At 35.2% G+C, this 19,489-nt stretch overlaps 1 long non-coding RNA gene across 1 annotated transcript; it reads right to left on the bottom strand.

Moving 5' to 3' along the window:
• Nucleotides 1–17,919: 17,919 nt before the first annotated feature.
• Nucleotides 17,920–19,069, bottom strand: LOC145720325 (uncharacterized). The gene is made up of 2 exons (XR_014143236.1): nt 18,657–19,069; nt 17,920–18,140 (listed from the first exon to the last, which is right to left on the bottom strand). It is a non-coding gene; the product is annotated as an uncharacterized LOC145720325 (long non-coding RNA).
• Between the last annotated feature and the right edge of the window lie 420 nt (nt 19,070–19,489).

Genomic DNA, 19,489 nt, shown 5'->3' with positions numbered 1-19,489 from the left:
AAAAATAATTTTGCATAAGGTATACTTGTTAAAGAATACTTAGGCTTTCCCCAACTAGCATCTGGATGCCACTGGAGGGCTGAGTCATCGGGTCTAAGCATCTATATATACATGGTATGAATTTTGGTCCAAGATGTACAAGAAAGAACATTTTTCTTCATTATTCTTTAAGCACCCTCTTCAGCAAAAGCAAAGACACAGTCTGCTGAAATCATAAAAAAGTTTAGTCTCATTATTTCTAGTAATCCCCTAACAATTCTATATTCATGTTAACATCTCATCAGGGAGATATTCTTGTTCTCTTCCCATCATCTTTCCCCAGTTTTCTGCTGTTTCCATGCTATCCTTGGGGCACAAGTATCTTCTCCAAGGTTGAGAATCCCAATGGCTAAAATCTCATCTCCTTAGATGTGCAAAAATCCATTTCTTTTTAGGATTTGCTTCCTGTATAGGCAGTGTTGCTGGGCTTAAAACCTGTATCCAAACCACTCAAGAGCACACAGAGCTGTTTACCTCCCATGGCTCAAGGATTTTCTTCCCGCTCACGTAAGAAATTCTTCCACATCGTCTCTATGCCTTTCTGCAAGCTACATCTTATGCAATAAGCTTAGAATTTTGTAAAACTCAAGCCAGGAAGTCTTAGAGTCCATTCTGCTAATAGAGATGAGTGAGGTACCCCTCGTGGGCATAAAATTTAAGGGGACACCAAAAATCTCAGGAATGAAGATGAATATTTAATGGCATTTTAAAAATTAAAAAAAAAAAAAAAGCAAAAATTCAGGATAAACAAAGTTCCTAAATTTTAAATACAGACAGGAAGAGTATTACTGATTTTTCCTTTTGCCGCAGGTTCCAGTATGGAGCAGAGTAGTCTTGTTGCTGTCCCTAAGTACTGAATATGCTATTTATTTACAGAGAGGAGAAAGGAAAGCAGGAGCTGCATATGTTAACTCTCAAAATATTATACAGCAAAATATGGAGAAGATGCTCTTTGGAGAATAATCTGTCAAGAACAGCAGCCTGAACTCACATATTTGGAACTTAATTTTCTTGAAATTCCATGTTAGGATGAATTACATGCTAAAATATTTGATACCAACTGTTGAAGCCTGGTGAGAAGCTTGAGACCTCACATTCTTGGAAGAGACTATTCCTAGATGTCTTCATTTACAGTGCCACGAGTGGACTGGGGACACAGTGCCTTAGAGGTAGACTCCGTATACCTTTGGAACCTAGAAAGATGTCCACCGTTCCCAACTCTGTTTGTGGTAGAAAGTGGGGGGAAACAAGCTGACCCATGGGCTTTTTTGCTGAGTAGTGACAGGTGATTCACCTCATGTACCTTTTGTTTTTTTTTTTAAAGATTTTATTTATTTATTGGAGAGAGAGAATGAGATAGAGAGCATGAGAGGGGGGAGGGTCAGAGAGAGAGGCAGACTCCCTGCTGAGCAGGGAGCCCGACGTGGGACTCGATCCCGGGACTCGATCCCGGGACTCCAGGATCATGACCTGAGCCGAAGGCAGTCACTTAACCAACTGAGCCACCCAGGTGCCCACTCATGTACCTTTTGTACATACAGATTTTCTTCACCCATACAGCCCTTATGGTGTGTTACAATGTGAGCTAAAGATGGCCTCCTTCAAAAAGGTCCAGAGCACTGAGCTGGCTCCCTCCCTCTCAAGCCTCAACAAAATTGTTCCAGCTTTCAAAAACCTATTTGGCATTGCCTCCTAGATAAGTCATCAAACAAACTGACAGATAAACAAAGAACCGCTTCCCTATCTTATACCCCATGAAGATGACTGAGTTTTCAATTTCTAAAAACAATTCAGTGCTGTTTACTTACTCTGCACTTTTTTTTTTTTTTTCTGGAGTAAGTTTTTCTTTTCTTATCATTGAAGAACTGAAGGTAGCTAAAATAATCTAGTACCTTGCTATTCAAAATGTGGTTGTGAGACCAGAGGAATCAGTATTTCTATTAGAAATGTGGACTCTCAGGCCCCTACCCACTGCTAGTGAATCAGAATTTGCATTTAATAAGAGACCAAGTTCATTTGTATGCACATCAAAGTCTTAGAAATGCTGATACAATGCAGACTGCTTTTCTTTTTCTCCAGTTTATATTTATCTTGCTGTTTTGGTGCCCAATTCTTGCTTCCAGTTTCTTATTATTTACTCCACAGCTTTTCCTTGATTTTGTTCTAAGTGGAATATTTAAAAACAGATTTTCAGCATTTAAATTCTACAAAATACTATCTCTCCTCTCCACTATGCAAAATGCTTTGTAGATAATAGGACTAAATCGGAGCCATTTGTGTAACGGGTTACTCCAGAATTTGCAGACGTTGTGGCATCATGGATTTTTCTATGGATGTTGTAGTAGGGAAAGTTTTTTGTTACCCCTAGGGAAAGCTACTCTGCACATGGAGCACAAGCTAAGAATCTTCTACTGCATGGAAAGCGATGTGATGGAGCCAGCTTATAATGGTTTAAGAGAGCCGATTGTATGCATCTTTTTCCAGTGCCATGTTCATTGACAGCCTTACGGTTGCTTGAAGTTACATTTGGTGGAGGTATTTATAATTTATACCACAGAAATTGGCAAATGCTACAAATCATGTTTTGGTTTTGGTTTTTTGTTCTTTGGGTTTTTTTTTTCCTTTATTGTATTGCTGGAATATAAACATCCCAAATTCTCCTAAGTAGTAAAAATAAACATTTTTCCTGTAACCGCAGTTTAGTTCACTCTTACTGATTTGTTTCCTTTATAATATTGCCTGGAATTAATCTACAAATGTGAAGAAAGATTACAGAATTATAATCTTAAACAATAGTACGTGGTAGATAAGTAGATGGTTAAAAAAAAAGAAAAATGAGTCTTAGGCATGATAAGTAGATTGTCCAAAATAATATAATTAACAAATAGTGAAATGAGTAATGGCATATTTATCCTTATCTTTTATTTCTCTAAAACCTTTGCTGTTTTTCATGTAAGTCAGGATATGATTTGAGACAGGACCAGAAGGACTTTGATGTCTGCTCATGCCAAGGAAAAATACTTGCCAGGACAAGTTTCTCAGCAATGAAAAGAAAATAAGAGCTAATATTAAAAAGCGAATACAATGAGTCAGGTACTATTTTAAATATGCCATAGGTATTCATTCACTGAAGCCTCAGGGAAACCCAAAAACGTGAATACCTGCATTTTGTAAATGAGGTTGAGAAAACTTGACTAAGATCCAAGAAGCAGGATGTGGTTGATTTGGGATTTGAACCCTGATCATTCCACATCATTGCCTTCAGTAACAGATCCTTGGTTAGAGAGGCCACCAGGCTCAACCTTACATTGTTGTAATCAGTTTGGCCATACATTTTAGGAAAATGAGGTTTCAGATATGCTTGTCTTCATAAAGCTTCAGTAGCTTTTACTTGTAAATGTGAATTTTCTTAAATTAATCTATTCTATATTAATATCAATCCATTATATATTAGTATTAAATTAATCTGTAATCTATTATATACATATATCTGTTATAATCTATTAGACTTCATCTTTTTTCCTATTTCAAAAACTGAAAGCTCTCCTAATCCATAGCTTGAATATTCTCTTGTCCATTTTTATGTCATACAAAAATGTCTTAAATTTTTCTGAAAATTTTCTATTTGAAATAAAAGCATGCCATTACTCTCATAATTATTATTAATAATTTTAAAAGCTAAATTTTAATTTTATAGAGTCAATCTGCCTCCCTTTTTTTTTTCCAGTCAAGCCTTTATCCAGTAAAACATTTGTCTTGACAAATATAGAGACATTTCAATATGTCCCAGAAATGTAGCCAGAAATGTATTCTGATGAAAGAAAGGCAATATACATAAATTATCCCACAAGAAAACATTCCATTAACTATAGACAGCTGACCTTCATTGCATACAAAGTGATTTATAATATAGGCTGTTTTTGCAAAAGACATTCTAAGAGACGCAACAGTTGTCTAGATCTTGGCAGTGGTTTGGAGTCATTTTGTAATTGAGCATTAGATTTATGAAGTCAATAACATCAACAGTGTATTCTGATTTTATCTTAATTGGATGCAATTAGACCTAGGTGTGCTTTTCATAAAATTAAAGATCTGAAGCATGGCAATAGGAAAGACGCCAGTGTTCTTCACTTTGCTAGATGAAACAAATTGAGCTTTTATATGCTACTGGGATTTCTACATATTTATGGAGATAAATGCTAGGAGGTGGTACATATTCTCCTTGATTTTTCCTTCTCAGGATTTACAAGAAGAAAATATATATAACTTGAGAATTCAGTTTTCATTCATTTATCCAACAAATATATTTTAAGGATCACTAAGTTCCAGGCACTAGTCTATTCTTTAGGGATACCCTGGTGAACACTCATGGACTTTCTTCACATTTGGGGAAGATTGATAATGAAAATATAGATTAATATATAGATAATATATACAGTATAGAATATTTTAAATATAGTTTCTATATGTAGGTACTATATATACATTATATATGTACACACACTATATATTCTATCTACAGACCCTGCTTTGAGACCCCATGGTGAAGGCCTTTAGCAATAAAAAGGAAATTCAACTGAAAAACTCTGGAAGGGGAATAGTCAAATTTCAGTTGAAGTTAGGAGATAGAATTAATGTGTTTGTGAAAAGGTAAATAGAATCGAGACACTTGCTTATCAAGAAAGGTTCCATAAAGAACAATGAACACATCCGAAGTAAGGTTAACAACGGACTATTGGGTGAGGGACAAACAAGCAGAGAACACTTGGCAATTAAGAGTGCTATAGAGGTTAATGAGCCCTGGGTGATGTATGGAAGTTTTGAATCAGTACACTGTACACCTGAAATAATATTACACTGTGTGTTAACTAACTGGAATTTAAATAAAAACTTAAAAAAAAGAGAGTGCTATATAGGTTAAGAAAAATGACCGGAGAGATGGGGTTTGTAGGTGACTTAATATAATTCTCACAATAGCTCTATCAGACAAGCAATAGAATTTCCGTCTGTACATAACTTTCCTCGGGTAACATAGGCTCTGGGATTTGACCTTTGTTTATGTAATTATGGGACACAGTAGAGCATAATTTTTAAGGAGTTGGCTTTAGATTCAGACTAAATTCTGGTTCCACCACTTAGTATAAAAATTTGATCAAGCTTCTTAATCTCTCTGTACCAGAGTTTCATGATCTGTGAAATGGGGCAATAACAACACTTACTAAGGAAGCTGTCATGAAGATCAAATTGGTAATTCATTTTATTTGCTGAGAAGAATGTCTGGAATGTCATGAGTGTCCAGTTGAATTTAGCTGATGATCTTTTCCATTAATTATAATCTCCGCCCAACCTATGTCTTCTAGTCACATAGGAAAAGAATCCATGCCATGGGAAGAAACAAGTCATGCGCCGCCATGAGGGAGGGGCAATTACAGCTGGTTCTGCCTGGATTGTTATCAGGCACATGTTCAGGAAGAGAGATGGCTGATACTTTGTGAGAGTCTAATTGGCCAGTTAGTGGTAGTCAGGTTTACTGATGATTGAGACATGAACACCTTCTCTTGCATTTCCCCCTTCCACATTGTAGGAAGGGCAAGGCCAGGCCTGGACCTTTAGGGTAGAATAGCTATCTTTATCTCGTCTCTCTTTCTATATTCCTCTTGCGTACAGCCTGGTGAATGGCTATCAGATCAGGTCATTTTGTTCACCACTCCCTCCCTACCTCCACCTTGTTAAGCTCTGTTTTGTTCACTTTTTTTTCCATAGGCACTGAGACAGTGTGTTGAAATCATATGATCTAGATTTGGGCTCAAGCGGAGGTGGATGCCGTGTGGTCGGCTTGGGGCCACTTATTTCAATAGCGGGTAGTGGTGGAGATTTGACTCCCATTTTGATATTCCTGCCTGTGTGTTCAGAACACTCAGAGGCTCCGTGGAGATGGTGAGACACAGGCAGGGTCTTACCTGCCCCTCACAGGCTCCTGCTCACATCCTGTACATGTGACAGGTGTCTCCCCACCATTGGCCGACCCTGTCAAATTTTATCTTTCTCTCTTTCAGAGTGCCTCAACTAAATAAGCAAATTACCACTGAGGGAGAAAAGTTTTCAAGAACATTTATGTGTGTGTTGGAACTTTAACTGAACAGATTTCCAGCAAAATAATAAAGTTTTTAATAAACCACAGTTTTTTATTATTTATAATTCACTTATTTTTTATTTGAATATTATTATTTATTTACCATACAATATATATATTTTTCAAGTATGTAGCTACAGGTTTTTCTTTCTTTCTTTTTTTTAAAGCATCAGATTAGGGAAGCGTGGTTTGTCTCTAAGTTTCTCTTGACTTTCTTTTGTCTCCTCAAAGTTTAAAATACCCTTTTAATGCATCATCGTCAGAAGCAGAACTATTATTATCATTAGCAATTACATTTAAGACAATCTTCAGTTCCCACTCTTTTCATTTGTAACACAAATTCTACATGTACCCTCCAAATCATCACCCTTGAGAGAATCTTCTGTAGCTCTGTTTGCCTCAAAAATGTGCAGCTCTTTCCTCAGAACCACTTATGCTAACCAAACTATTAGCACCTGCTGAACCTCCTCTCCATCAGTCATCAATCATCAGCAATCAGGCAGCTACTTGATAATTAGTTGAGAGGGGGAAAAACACTTCAAAGAACTAAAAATATTTTCCACAGTGACTTTGTGAATAAAATAATTATTTTCCCTCTATTAATCCACTTACATATCTCTCAGGAAAATTTAAAAACGCTGTGCCCATGCATCAATACAATTCAATGTATCATATGCTTTTTTACTCATAGTTACTAGGAAAGCAATGGATAACAGATGCAGACAATTCCAAGGTATTACATATGTAATTTAATTTTTTTCTTTTTATACATATTTTATACATATACATAAAGACATACATGTCTTTATCACCTTTCTTGATAAAAGAAAAGCTTAAAAAACAAAATGAGGCACATAGGCAGAAAATAGCTAAAAGCTATTTGGTGCTCAGTGCCAAGCACTACACTAACATAGTTACATATATTAACTCACAGAATCCTCATGAATATCCTTTGTGGAAGGTACTATTTTTATCTCCACTTTACAAAGGAAATCCGAGACAGAGAGATTAAGTGACTTGCCCAGGATCATACAATTGATAAGAGGCATGGCTGAGATTCTAACCCAGACAACGTGGCTCCAGATCCCATAATCTTGACCACAGGGGACAGGTTAGATATAAAAATACATGAAATGATGGACACACACAGGCAAATCAATGAGAAACATGACGTGCCTTTTTTTTTTTTTTTTGGTGAGTGTCCACATAATTATAAGACATACATATTTTCACAAAGAATCATATATGGAGATGACCTCTAACAATAAGATAATAATAACAACATGAAGGTAATAATATTAAATGTATTAATAGCTAATAACTATTGAATGTAACTCTGCTCAAGACACTACACAGTTCCTTACGCATTTCATTTCCTGTGACAGGTTACTGGCCCCAACACAGAATCCAAAGCTACATTCTTATCAATGCTCATTACTTACAATAGTGGATAAACTAATTGCCTATAAGTTATCAATTTTCAAAAACTGCCAAAAACCAGATGAACTCTTTCCAGTATGACTAGTTGAAATATTATTTCACAATCTTTTATTTTTTTGCTGGGACCTATATGTTTCTAATTTGAGAATTTGCCCACACAGAAGTGTCTTTACAGAGTACCAAAAATGTGGAGAAGTCTTTGGTGTAAGAATCTTTATGCCTGATTTTTGTCTGCACTTCACTAACAATTTTAATTGCGAAATATATTTATACACATACAGATACATCAGCTTTGCACTTGACAACTGTAAAATCCAGTGCATCTACTGGATGATAATATATAGGTTTGTGTGATGTGTGACTTAGAAAAGATAATAATGAATATATACACTTTGTTGGTTCCTATGACATTAGAAAAGTTGAGCATGTACCTTAGCTCTCTACCCTAAGGTTTTAATAAACTTTACTTGCCCAGCAGCTGTGCAGGCTTGTCTAATGTGGCTATTTATTTCGGCAACCAGTATCTTTTACATAGAGATGCAAATGAAAAGGGAGCAGAAGCTTGAAAAGGGTAGAGATGCATCTCACATGCAAATGGCAGGCATTATTTTCTACTTTCCTGCACTATAGCTTAACTGCGTCATCATTCCATTCCTTGTAAATGAACACAGCCTTTGCTGTATTCATTTGTGACCAGAAATCATTTTTTATTTATAAACAAACACAAAGGTGCTAACACAATAAAGTAAAACATTGCTGTCAGAAAAAGAAAAGAGGAATGTACCGTACTGTAGCATGCTGATACTTTTTATCCTTTGAATCACCACTTATTTTTAGAACAAGAGACTTTAAAAATGAAAGGTCTTTAAATATTTAGGCTTGGAAGTCTTTCTAAGTAGGAACCATTTCCAAAAGTAGAATTTTAAAAGGGAAAATATTGATTATTTTTTGTTTTGTTTTCTGAGATAGGAATCATTTATTTTTTATCCTTAAATATGTGTGTCTGTAATTATACTGTAATTATATCTCTTTCTTGATATATTTACATGCAGAGTAGTTGCAAAATAAAATCTTAAGGCAGAGTTTAAGGGGAAAGAAAGGTTAAAAGAGAAAGGAAGAAAAATGCAGAAGGGGAGAAATAGCATGAAGTCTTATAAGTCTAACACTTATAATTCATTCATACATACATTATATGCATATATATATCAAGTATATATATTTGGTAGCAACAAACATGGGGCGGGGAGTCTCCTTACATGTTGAAAAATGGCAACAGGGTCCACAAAACTTAATTCCGTACTTACTAAAAATGCTACCAGATTTGTTATAAAACTACTCAGATAAAGTAGTTTTATAACCGTGTCTTTGTAACTCAGATAAAGATCCAACAGGGTTAAGAAGGGAAGAAAAAATGAGAAAGTAACAAAAAAATCAGAAGAAGCACAACCAACAATGTACAGAAAGGGAGAGCAAGAGAACCACCAAGACTGGGGTAGAAATAAAGAAATGGAGGCATTCCAAGAGACAGATCAACCCTGGGGAAACAGGGAGGGATAAAATGCTAGGGTTGAAAGCACATATGCCCTTGTGTCTGAGAAGTTCATCTCTCACTAAATGCATGCTGTTTTGTGATGTATTTATCTGAGCATCATTTTCAAATGTAATAATAATAATCTTGGTATCAATTATTTTAAAGGGTTATTGTGAGAACTAAATCATATAAATAGTGAAAGTGTCCAGTACAGAGAATATTTTAAAGATACATTATGCAGTTATTTCATGCTACTGATTCATAGAAATGGAAAAATAACACCTAAAGCCGTATCTGGAGCAAAGACTCAGAGAGAACAAAGAAACATGAAAAATGAAGACAAAAAAAAAATCTGTGAATTAGACGTAAGTGTAAAGAGAAAAAGACACAAAGTTAATTTTAACTCCAGGAATTCAGTCTGGAAATCACAGAAAATCAGTATTATTTAATTTTATGGACATCATCTCAGAAAGTGCAAATTATCCTGACAGGATTTTGGATATACACAGTTTTAATGTTTGTTAAAGTACTGACAGGCCAAGTTTGTAGGGATTTGCCAGTAAAAGTTCCTGTCCTCACACCTGAGACCAGGAGTAGCTGAATAGTTAGAAAATTTATTTTTCTTCTTGTCGATAGAAAAATACTAACAATCTCTGCTCTGCAGATTAGAACGTATCGTTTGTTTCCCCGGAAAATGAAAATGATAATGTTTTCACAGAGAAGTCTTCAAGCCATTTCCACCAAAGGCCTTTAATTCGCTTTTCATCTGCACATTTATAAATTGACTTCTTCCCATTTTCTAATTTTTGTCTTACAAATTGGACTAACTTAAGCCAAGAGCCGAGTTGAGTTCAACATTCACAAGTTCTCCTCCCTCCATTAAAAAGTTTGAAGTTTAATCTTTTTTGAAATGTTTAATATTTTTTTACATTGATCACTAGTACATAATCTCCAAATTTTAGGTGAGAAACTATATAAATCACTAAACTAAAAATTAAAGAAAATTCTTAGCTAATGTCATGTACTGAATAGATGATGAGTAAACTTTCTTTGATGATATCTATTTAAGTATCATATAAATGTGGAAGCATAGGCATATGATCCACAAAAGATTGCATTTAAATACATAAGTGAGCCTAGAGAACTTAATTAAGAATTTATTTTATTCGGGCGCCTGGGTGGCTCAGACGGTTAAGCGTCTGCCTTCGGCTCAGGTCATGATCCCGGAGTCCTGGGATCGAGTCCCGCATCGGGCTCCCTGCTCCTTGGGAGCCTGCTTCTCCCTCTGCTTCTCTCTCTCTCTCTCTGTCTCTCATGAATAAATAAATAAAATCTTTAAAAAAAAAAGAATTTATTTTATTGAAGAAAGGTGAAAATTTATTGAGAGGCATTTCGATTTAGTTACGAAGTTGTGAGTTAGAGTTAGACTTTTATCGGAATCCTTATTTCAGGTAGTATACAGTGTTGGATGAAAGGGAGAGGTATTTACCAGAATTATTCTTGCAAATAATGCATGTATTAATTATCCAGACTGAATGACGGGGATAATTTATTTCATTTTTCTATTCAATATGCATGTTTTTCAAAAATGCCTGTTGCACTGGGGTTTTGGCAATAACCTCCAAACATTAATTATTTCCTAAAAGTTTCATTTTATTTACATGCAAGTTGGCCGCATGTAAACATTAAAAATAGTCCAACTCTTGTAACTAGTATCTGCATAATGCTTCCCTGGTTTTAAAATGTTTTCACCTACATTATTCATTTGCATATCTTAGCAAACCTATAAGTATTAATAATCCTTTCTGAGATAAAATGTTGTATCACAGTAACTTTAAGGGACTTTTGCATAGATTAAGCTGAGGGGCAAGCCTTATTTTCAGTCATGATTTTGTTTTTTTATTTTTTATTTTTTTTCAGTCATGATTTTAAATCCTGTGTTATTTCCACTACACTATGCTGTTTGATATAGTGATTTAGATGATTAGATGATGGAGTCTGACACTTTACCATCTGGCTTCAAATTCTTCCATTATTTATGACCTGTTTAACACTGAGCAAGTTAATTAATCTCCCTGGGTCTTAGTTTCCTCATCTGTAACACAGAAATGATAATAGTAACATATTCCTACAGGGCTAGTTAAATGATAAGCAAGATCCATTGCACAATGAAAATGTGAGGCCCCATGTTCCACAAGCAGGAAAAAAAGTTATTGTTAAAGGTACTAAAGTATAATGCTTTTTTTTCTTTTATAATCTTTCTCTCTTGACTTGTCTGGATGTTTTTTATAACCTGTTTATTATCATTTTAAGTACAGAAAAATTAAAAATTTAAATTATTAGCACAAATTATATCACTCATCTTTATGGTATGCAAAGCCAGTTTATATACAAATTTGAGAACATTTAACCTGTGTATGGATGGAATCATTGATATTACACAATTTTTATCCCACAGCTTATACATGTATATGTATTTTGCTCTTACCCAAAGACTCCAAATACTGCACAAAACAAACTCACCTGTTTTTATTTTATTTCTTGAGAGGCACACATTCTACCAATACTCTCTAGCTACAGCTTACTGACGAGTAAGGAAGGACAAAAGGAAAAATGGTTTGCCCTATCTTTTTCTTCCTTCCTATATCACCCTTTTAACATAAATGGTTAATTAATACAGGAAAGTGACATGATCATGTTTCTTGAAGTACCATTACTTTTTTTCTGGATTCAAAGTAAGTTTTGGTTCGAAGAGAATGCTTGGCCTCTCATCGCTATCAGCACCTCTGCTCACTCCATGATAGATGTAACCTGCTAACCTTGCACTTGGTTTGAATCTCCCTGACTTCCCATGCCAGTGTGGGTCCACTGGAATTGTATACTCTTAGGACATCATGAATGCTATATGCAAATAAGGTAGCAAAAAACGGGGCATGCATATTGCATATACCTCTTCGGTTCTTGTGCATGCTTCAATGTCCCATCAGCCTCTACTAAACAGCACATGTTCATTGATAAAATTATTTAGAATATCAAAATGATGATGGCATATCATTACACCAAGTCCAGGCCCTTCTGAACGTGAACCGCTGTGGAACAGTGCAGGTCATGTGTCCATGAAGCTGGCCCTCTCTGCCTTGAAGAATTGTGGGAAGGACTTCATGAGTTAATACAGGCAGGTTATCTAGAAGAGTTCTTCATTCTCAGTCAACGCTTACCAAATGTTAGCCTATTATGTAGTAAGCAGAGGTAAAGTAAACAGAGGTAAGTTATTGCTCTATTATATTAAGGGTACCTAAATTAAGTTAATGAATTCATATTACCTAGAGGACCTCAGATGATATGGGTGACCCCAGATTGCACACAAAATAATGAATAATAAGCCTGTGTAAAACGTACAGGAGTCTCTGAATCAGGAGTCCATTCAGGGTTCAGCCACACGCATTGGCAGCCCTTTAAGAGCAGCAGAGCCTCTCTTCAGAAACCATTCCAGATTACAGTGTTAAGAGTCTAGCATGGAGGTTGAAGCACATGCTTAGGAGTTAGACAAACCAATGTTCTTAACCTGCATAAACTTGATTATATCCTGTATAATCTTGGATGTCAGTTTCATGGGCTATAAAATGCTCATAATAATTAATGATGAGATTTGTTTGAGAATTCAGTCAGGTAATGTGTAAACCATTTATTCAGTTACTCATATTGTTGTTACTTTTATCATCATCATTATTTTTATATTTAAAACCTGATAATTAGCATCTACACCACAAAATGCATTTTACTGGGAGATTGGAGAGGGCAATTAAAAATAAATAAATACACATACAGGAATATAGATTTCTAATTTATTTTTATCTTTGGTTCAAGAAATTTGCTGGCTATAGAAAGACTGGCAATAAATGCGACTTTATTGCTTCCAAAATTCCTAAATCCTACATATTTCCTTTCTGAGCAGGGCTCCGTGTGCCCACAGGGTGCAGCCTTTGTCCCTGGAGCAGAGCCAATTCGGTGCCATTGTAATGGAAAGCTTTGTTCCGCTCTGAAGACTTCAGGCATGAGGGATAAAGGTAATTCATGCATCAGAGATTATATCAAGTTTTAGGAAAAGAACTTAAAAAAAAATGATGTGTATCTCTTTTGGAATATATATCATCTTATCTAAATTCATTGATAATATTTTAACTATTTCTCTAAATAAGAGAGAAAGCAACATTAAAGTATTCAAATTATTTGATTTGTTTTTTGCTTATTCTCAAAACAACTCTTTTGAGAGTTTTTTGTACAATGCCATGTTCTCCTTTCTTTTTATTCACCAGTGATACATACTGTTTCTTTACTTTAGATCTGTATTTTAGTATTCTACTCAGGAAACTTCCATTTGATCTGATTTCTCTCCACCTTTCACTCAATCAAGTAATGTTCTCATTTTGAAATGCTAATGTTCAGCTTTATATAGCAGTTAGTTGAGAACCTGTGACAATTCCATTTAGCCTATGGTAAATATTTTAGTTGTTTTTTTTTAAAGGTCCCTCACCTTAGAGCTTAATAAACAGTCTCAGCTGATACAAAAACAAACACCAGTTTAAAATCCTTCTATTTCTTTTTATTTTGTGTTTTATATTGTTCATCAATATTCAGAGTCTTTTCCCCTAGATCTGAACAACTCTTACATACAGTCATTATTAGTATCCCCAAATAAGCGCCGACTAAATCAGTCAACTCATGAACAACTTTTTAAGCCCAAGAGAGAGCTCTTTCTACCCAGGGATGCCACTTCAGCAAACTAAAACTTACATAACTTTTGTGTCCCTTATAAATGCTCTGCTTGACTGACCATCCCTAAACACCAGGCAAACTCTGGGCTCTAGACTTTTTTTCTTGTTCCTTCTCACCCCAAACAAATTTGACCATGTGACCCTAGCCCATCAGTTGTCTTCCATTTTCCTCTTCCTTATTCTTTTCTCTTCATCTTATAAAAGCTTTCTGCCTTTCACCCATTTTGCAGTTCTCCAGATGGAGACTATTTGCTTCATGAAATGTCAAAGTTTGTTTGTAGCCCCTAAATTGTCTTCTGTAATCATTTTTAACAATGTTTATACTTATCAACTGATAAAATGTTTAGTTATAACTTTATGTGTAGTTACGTTTCTTTGGAGAAGTTAGAAATTTAGAGCACCCAAGTCTTGTGCTACACCTTGCTAGAATTTAAGCATTTTAATAGAAATGCAGGATCCATCATTCCATTGGAACTTACTTCATTTGTTTACTCAAACCTTGTTTCTAGACATCTACTAGGTGTCAAGTAATTTAGTAAACATTGTGTTTAGCAGTGAACAAATCTGAAATGTTTCTTTATAAAGTTTACTTAGAATTGACTCATTTATTCTTTCTAATCACCCTTGGGTTATTTGAGTTAATTCATTATAAGCCCTTTTATTCAACATTAATCATATAAATCATGTAGAAATGTATACATAGATTTTATTATTTATTTATTTGGTAATTCATTTCAACCAAGAATGCATTAAGGTCAAATCTCTGTCCCAAGACTAGTACTAAAACTGTACATTTGTGAAATCAGAGGCAAAAGAAAAAGGAAAAAAAGACGACAACAACAACAAGAGCAAAGCAGCACAACAGTTCATTTAATTTAAATCTCTTATTCCTAATTGTGTCTATGGTTATTCCATATATTGATATGGAAATATCTCTTCTTCTATGGCATGGTAGATTTGTATATGTATAAATTAAACCTATGGCTAGGCCATTAAGAAAAATAATTTTCCTTGAAATTCAAAGCAAATAGGCAGGATAATAGTTATTAAGAATGAAGTAAATAGTTCCATAAGGTAGAAATGAGTTTGTAAATTGAATAATTAATCTCTATTTTACAGGTATGTTTATGTCATTAGTGCCAAGGACATTGTTTTATTAGTGCCAAAGTTAAGGACAAATAAAGTATCTTGAGGTACTAACTCAAATTAATGTTCAAACCCTAATAGCTTAAGTCAGTTTTACTGATAAATATACTCACGCCAATATTCTCTTAAAATAATGATAATGAGGACACTAGGAGACTAGTCATATTTAATTAGGCATATGGTCTTGATGGCCTATTTGGGAATTTGAATACTGGCATGTTTGGTTGGCACAAAAGATATGAGATAAAGCCAAGCCCTTTTCATACACGTGAAAAGTGCCACATTCATGATTTCTACACCGTCTGTCAGATATTACTGAGATGGAAAATAGAGCAAGGTTCAATGTTTTTCTCTCAAATTAAAAGAACATTAAGCCAAACAAAAGGTCTCATTATACCTTGAAACAACAACGTCATTAGAAAGATTTATGCAAAAGCACAAGATATTCTATTTCAAGTAAAAGGTTGACATACACATCGTTGTGAAAATTTACCATGATGCATGCTAATATACTATTTTAGAAATTTAAACAACCACCTAAAACTCCTTTTCTCATAGAGATATACTATATTCCTATATTTCCATGATTGTAGGCAAATCTTTCTGAAAAGGTTTACAGTGACAAGAATAAAAAGTAAAGAAGAACTTCACTCTAAAACCCGGTCATTACCCATACTATAAATTTCGAATTTACAAAACAACTCATGAGACAACTCCTTATACAATTTTTTTAAATTTTCACATTCTTCAAATGTTACTTTTCTATATTTTTCTCTTGCTTCAGTGACTTTGATCATATATATTATTATATCTATATGACCCAAATTTTTATTTTAAACCCATTGGCTCACTTCCCCTTAAAAATATCTTACACACTAGCAAACTGACCTCAGCATTACTCCTGGAAGAGAGCCACACATTTCCCATTTGTACACTCCTCCTTAATTTCTCTTTCAGGTTCCATTTTTTTTTTTAATTTTAAAGATTTAATTAATTAATTAAAGGGGCAGGAGGAGAGGGAGAATCTCAAGCCAACTCTGTGCTGAATGGGAAGCCAATGCAGGGCTTGATCTCACAATCCTGAGATCATGACCTGAACCAAAATCAAGAGTCAGAGGCTTAACCAACTGAGCCACCCAGGCGCCCCTCTTTTAGGTTCCATTTCAACAGGGTAGGAGGCACTGGAATATAATGGTCCTAGAGTGAGACTCCCTGAGTTTGAATCCCAGCTCTATTACTTACCAACTGTGTGGTGTGTCAGAATCAGTACCTTTGTCCATAATTTATAGCGTGAGGTTTTCAGCGAATAAGTGAGATAAGTAAATGACACAAAGCAGATCCTGGTGCACAGTAAACATACTAAATAAGTTTAGCAATTATTATTGTCTGTTGAGATCCTACTTATCCTTCAAGCTCTCAGGAACACTGCTTTCCAGCACCACCAACTTTATTGATCTTCCTGTGTCCGAAATAACATTCTACATTCAACCTTGTATCATTATGTCTGTCCTCGTCTTTTCTCCTTAACAGACCATTACCTCCTAGGGGAGAGTTTTTACTTCTGTCTTTATAAAATTCTAAGGTATATTCACGTGAGCAATATATGGTAACATGAAAAATTAAAAGGCCAATATGTGCAATGTGAAGATGTTGAAACCTACAGTGGCATATAACCTACTATTATTGGCTATGGTACATCTATGTCATTATTCTCCTTCTTTGGTCCTATGGCAGAGAGGGCAAGTAACTTGTTAATCGTTCCAAAGTAGTAACAAATTTACACAAGTTTGCAAGGTTTGCAAGGAAAGAAATACTTATAAAATGGAACCAGTGTAACCACTGCCATAGATGTTGCCAACTATTTCATGACCAGGGCTGCTCATGCCCATTACTGGTTCTCCTCCTTCTGGCCACAAGGTTGGATTTTACTTCTCACTATTTTGAATTTAAGCATTAACAGGCAACCTACTGTGGCCTGAAATGTGAGCAGATACAAGGTCTCATATCCTGGTGGAAGTTTTAAAAGTCGCTACGTAGGGGCACCTGGGTGGCTCAGTCGGTTAAGCCTCTGCCTCCTGATTTCAGCTCAGGTCATTATCTCAGGGTCATGAAATCAAGCCCTGCACGGGGCTCCACACTCAGTGGCTTCTCTCTCTCCCTCTCCCTCTGCCCCTCCCCCCTCACACACATGCATTCTCCCTCTCTCTCTCTAAAGAAAATAAAAAATGAAAGCCAATATGTAACTCTTCATGTACCTTCCACCATCTCCTGCCAGCAAGGAGGTATTCATTGAGAGAAGGTCAGCTTTATGCCAATTTACATGGACTTTGCTATTCCTTACAGAAAGTTGCCAATTCCTATCTCTGGTTGCTAAAATCTCAATATCCCTGGATTCAGAATGAAGTTATGGTTCCATTCCACTCACCTCATCAGTTACCAGTGTGAGAGAGAGAGCAGATTGTTGCCTAAGGCTCACTGTTCTGAAATGCATACAGTACTCCCAGGGTGCCCACATCTGGCTATAGGGGTCTGGAGCTAAAAGGTTTTTCTGACAACCCTATAGGTCCAGTTGTACTTTGGGTACCATGAACCTTGGTTACGTGATTGTGACTTGTGTTTATGTTCTTATACCAAATTTTGTCTTTTTGGCCTAAACTGTATTCTCCTGTATTTGTCTTATATCCCCTGGAGGACAAAAGCTATGATTTCCATTTTCTTCATAACTCCCTCAGAGTCAAGTATAAGATTCAGCATAAACTAAGAACTTAGCAACTACTAACGATTGCCCAATTGGAATTACTGAATTGAAGGAAAATGATGGTTTTTAATGATCAATAGAAGGTACCATGTATCTAGTTTTAGGAAACAAAATGTTTATTGAAATGGCATGTAGATAAATTACCACCAGCATAAAACTGTTAGTGGAGTTCCCAACATGGTTTCTTTTTACTCTTAAAATGAAGTGAGGCTTTGCAAGTCCATTGTCTCAAAGGAAAAATACTATATTTCTCTGTTCAGATAAAGTCATTTAAAAAAAGCAGATCACTTTTGAAATGGTCTTTTAAATGTCTCCAGCCTATGACCAAAACAAGAATAAAAAGATATAATTCTCTCCATTTAAAAAGAAGAATGAAAGTTGAATGACTCGGGGTCAATAAACATGGAAAAAATACCTAGGCATTTGAAATGCTAGAATTTACTCTGATTTTATGAGTATAAACTAAAACATTTAAGAAATAATACAAACAAATAAATCACCAAGACAAAATGACATGTTATCACTAAAATGCAAAATATGGCAACAGTTTTATTATTATAAATTTAAGAAATAAGCTAAAATGTTATCTTCTTAAATAAACAAATTTTAAACAACCCTGAGTTCAGTAATTTGGAATATAATCCAAAGTGAATTTAGTTTCATGTAAGGCTAAATACTCTTAATAAAAGACTTAAAATTCATAAATATAATAAGAGAAAATGAAACTTTCAGAAAAAAGACTGAAACTGTGTGGACTAACAGAAACTAACAGTTTAATTCTCAGGGTAAAATGACTTAGTCGTATTCTGTTTCAATGTGGTGTTCTCTTCCAACCTGTTTGGCTCCCCCAAGGTGGTGCTGCTGTCCTTCTCCAATGGCTAATCTGTTGAATGGGATTATCTTCATGCTTGTTTTCTTCATGGAGTATTACCGGGAGTGCTGCGTGGCCCAAATAATGCCATTATCATAACCATTAGGAGTAGATGTTTTTGAGTAAGTGCCACCTAAAACAAATTGTAGATGTCCATATAATTGCCCTTGAATTTCCTTACCTCAGGAAATCTGTAAAGAATGGCCCATTACAAAATAAATTGTCACTTACATCAAATTTAAAGTTACCTACTATCTGAAAAATCCCTAAAGATTCCTAAAATCCTGATTTACAATGGAAATACATTTATTATGAATCAATATCTTATATCTGTATACTTCTTTTTTTAATTTTTTAAATTTTATTTTATTTTATTATGTTATGTTAGTCACCATACAATACATCATTGGTTTTTGATGTAGTGATCCACGATTCATTGTTTTCTTATAACACCCAGTGCTCCATGCAGTACGTGCCCTCCTTAATACCCATCACCAGGCTAACCCATCCACCCATCCCCCATAGCCTCTAAAAACCTCAGTTTGTTTCTCAGAGTACATAGTCTCTCATCGTTCATCTCCCCCTCCGATTCCCTCCCCTTCATTTTTCCCTTCCTTCTCCTAATGTCCTCCATGCTATTCCTTATGTTCCACAAATAAGTGAAACCATATGATAATTGACTTTCTCTGCTTGACTTATTTCACTTAGCATAATCTCCTGCATTCCCAACCATGTTGATGTAAAAGTTGGGTATTCATCCATTCTGATGGCTGAGTAATATTCCATTGTATATATG

This window comes from Leptonychotes weddellii, chromosome 2 (genome assembly GCF_054177405.1).
Source record: "Leptonychotes weddellii isolate Sample4059 chromosome 2, ASM5417740v2, whole genome shotgun sequence".
Taxonomy (NCBI): Eukaryota; Metazoa; Chordata; class Mammalia; order Carnivora; family Phocidae; genus Leptonychotes; species Leptonychotes weddellii.
The sequence above is the reverse complement of the archived record's forward strand: the minus strand, read 5'-3'. Positions and strand labels throughout refer to the sequence as shown.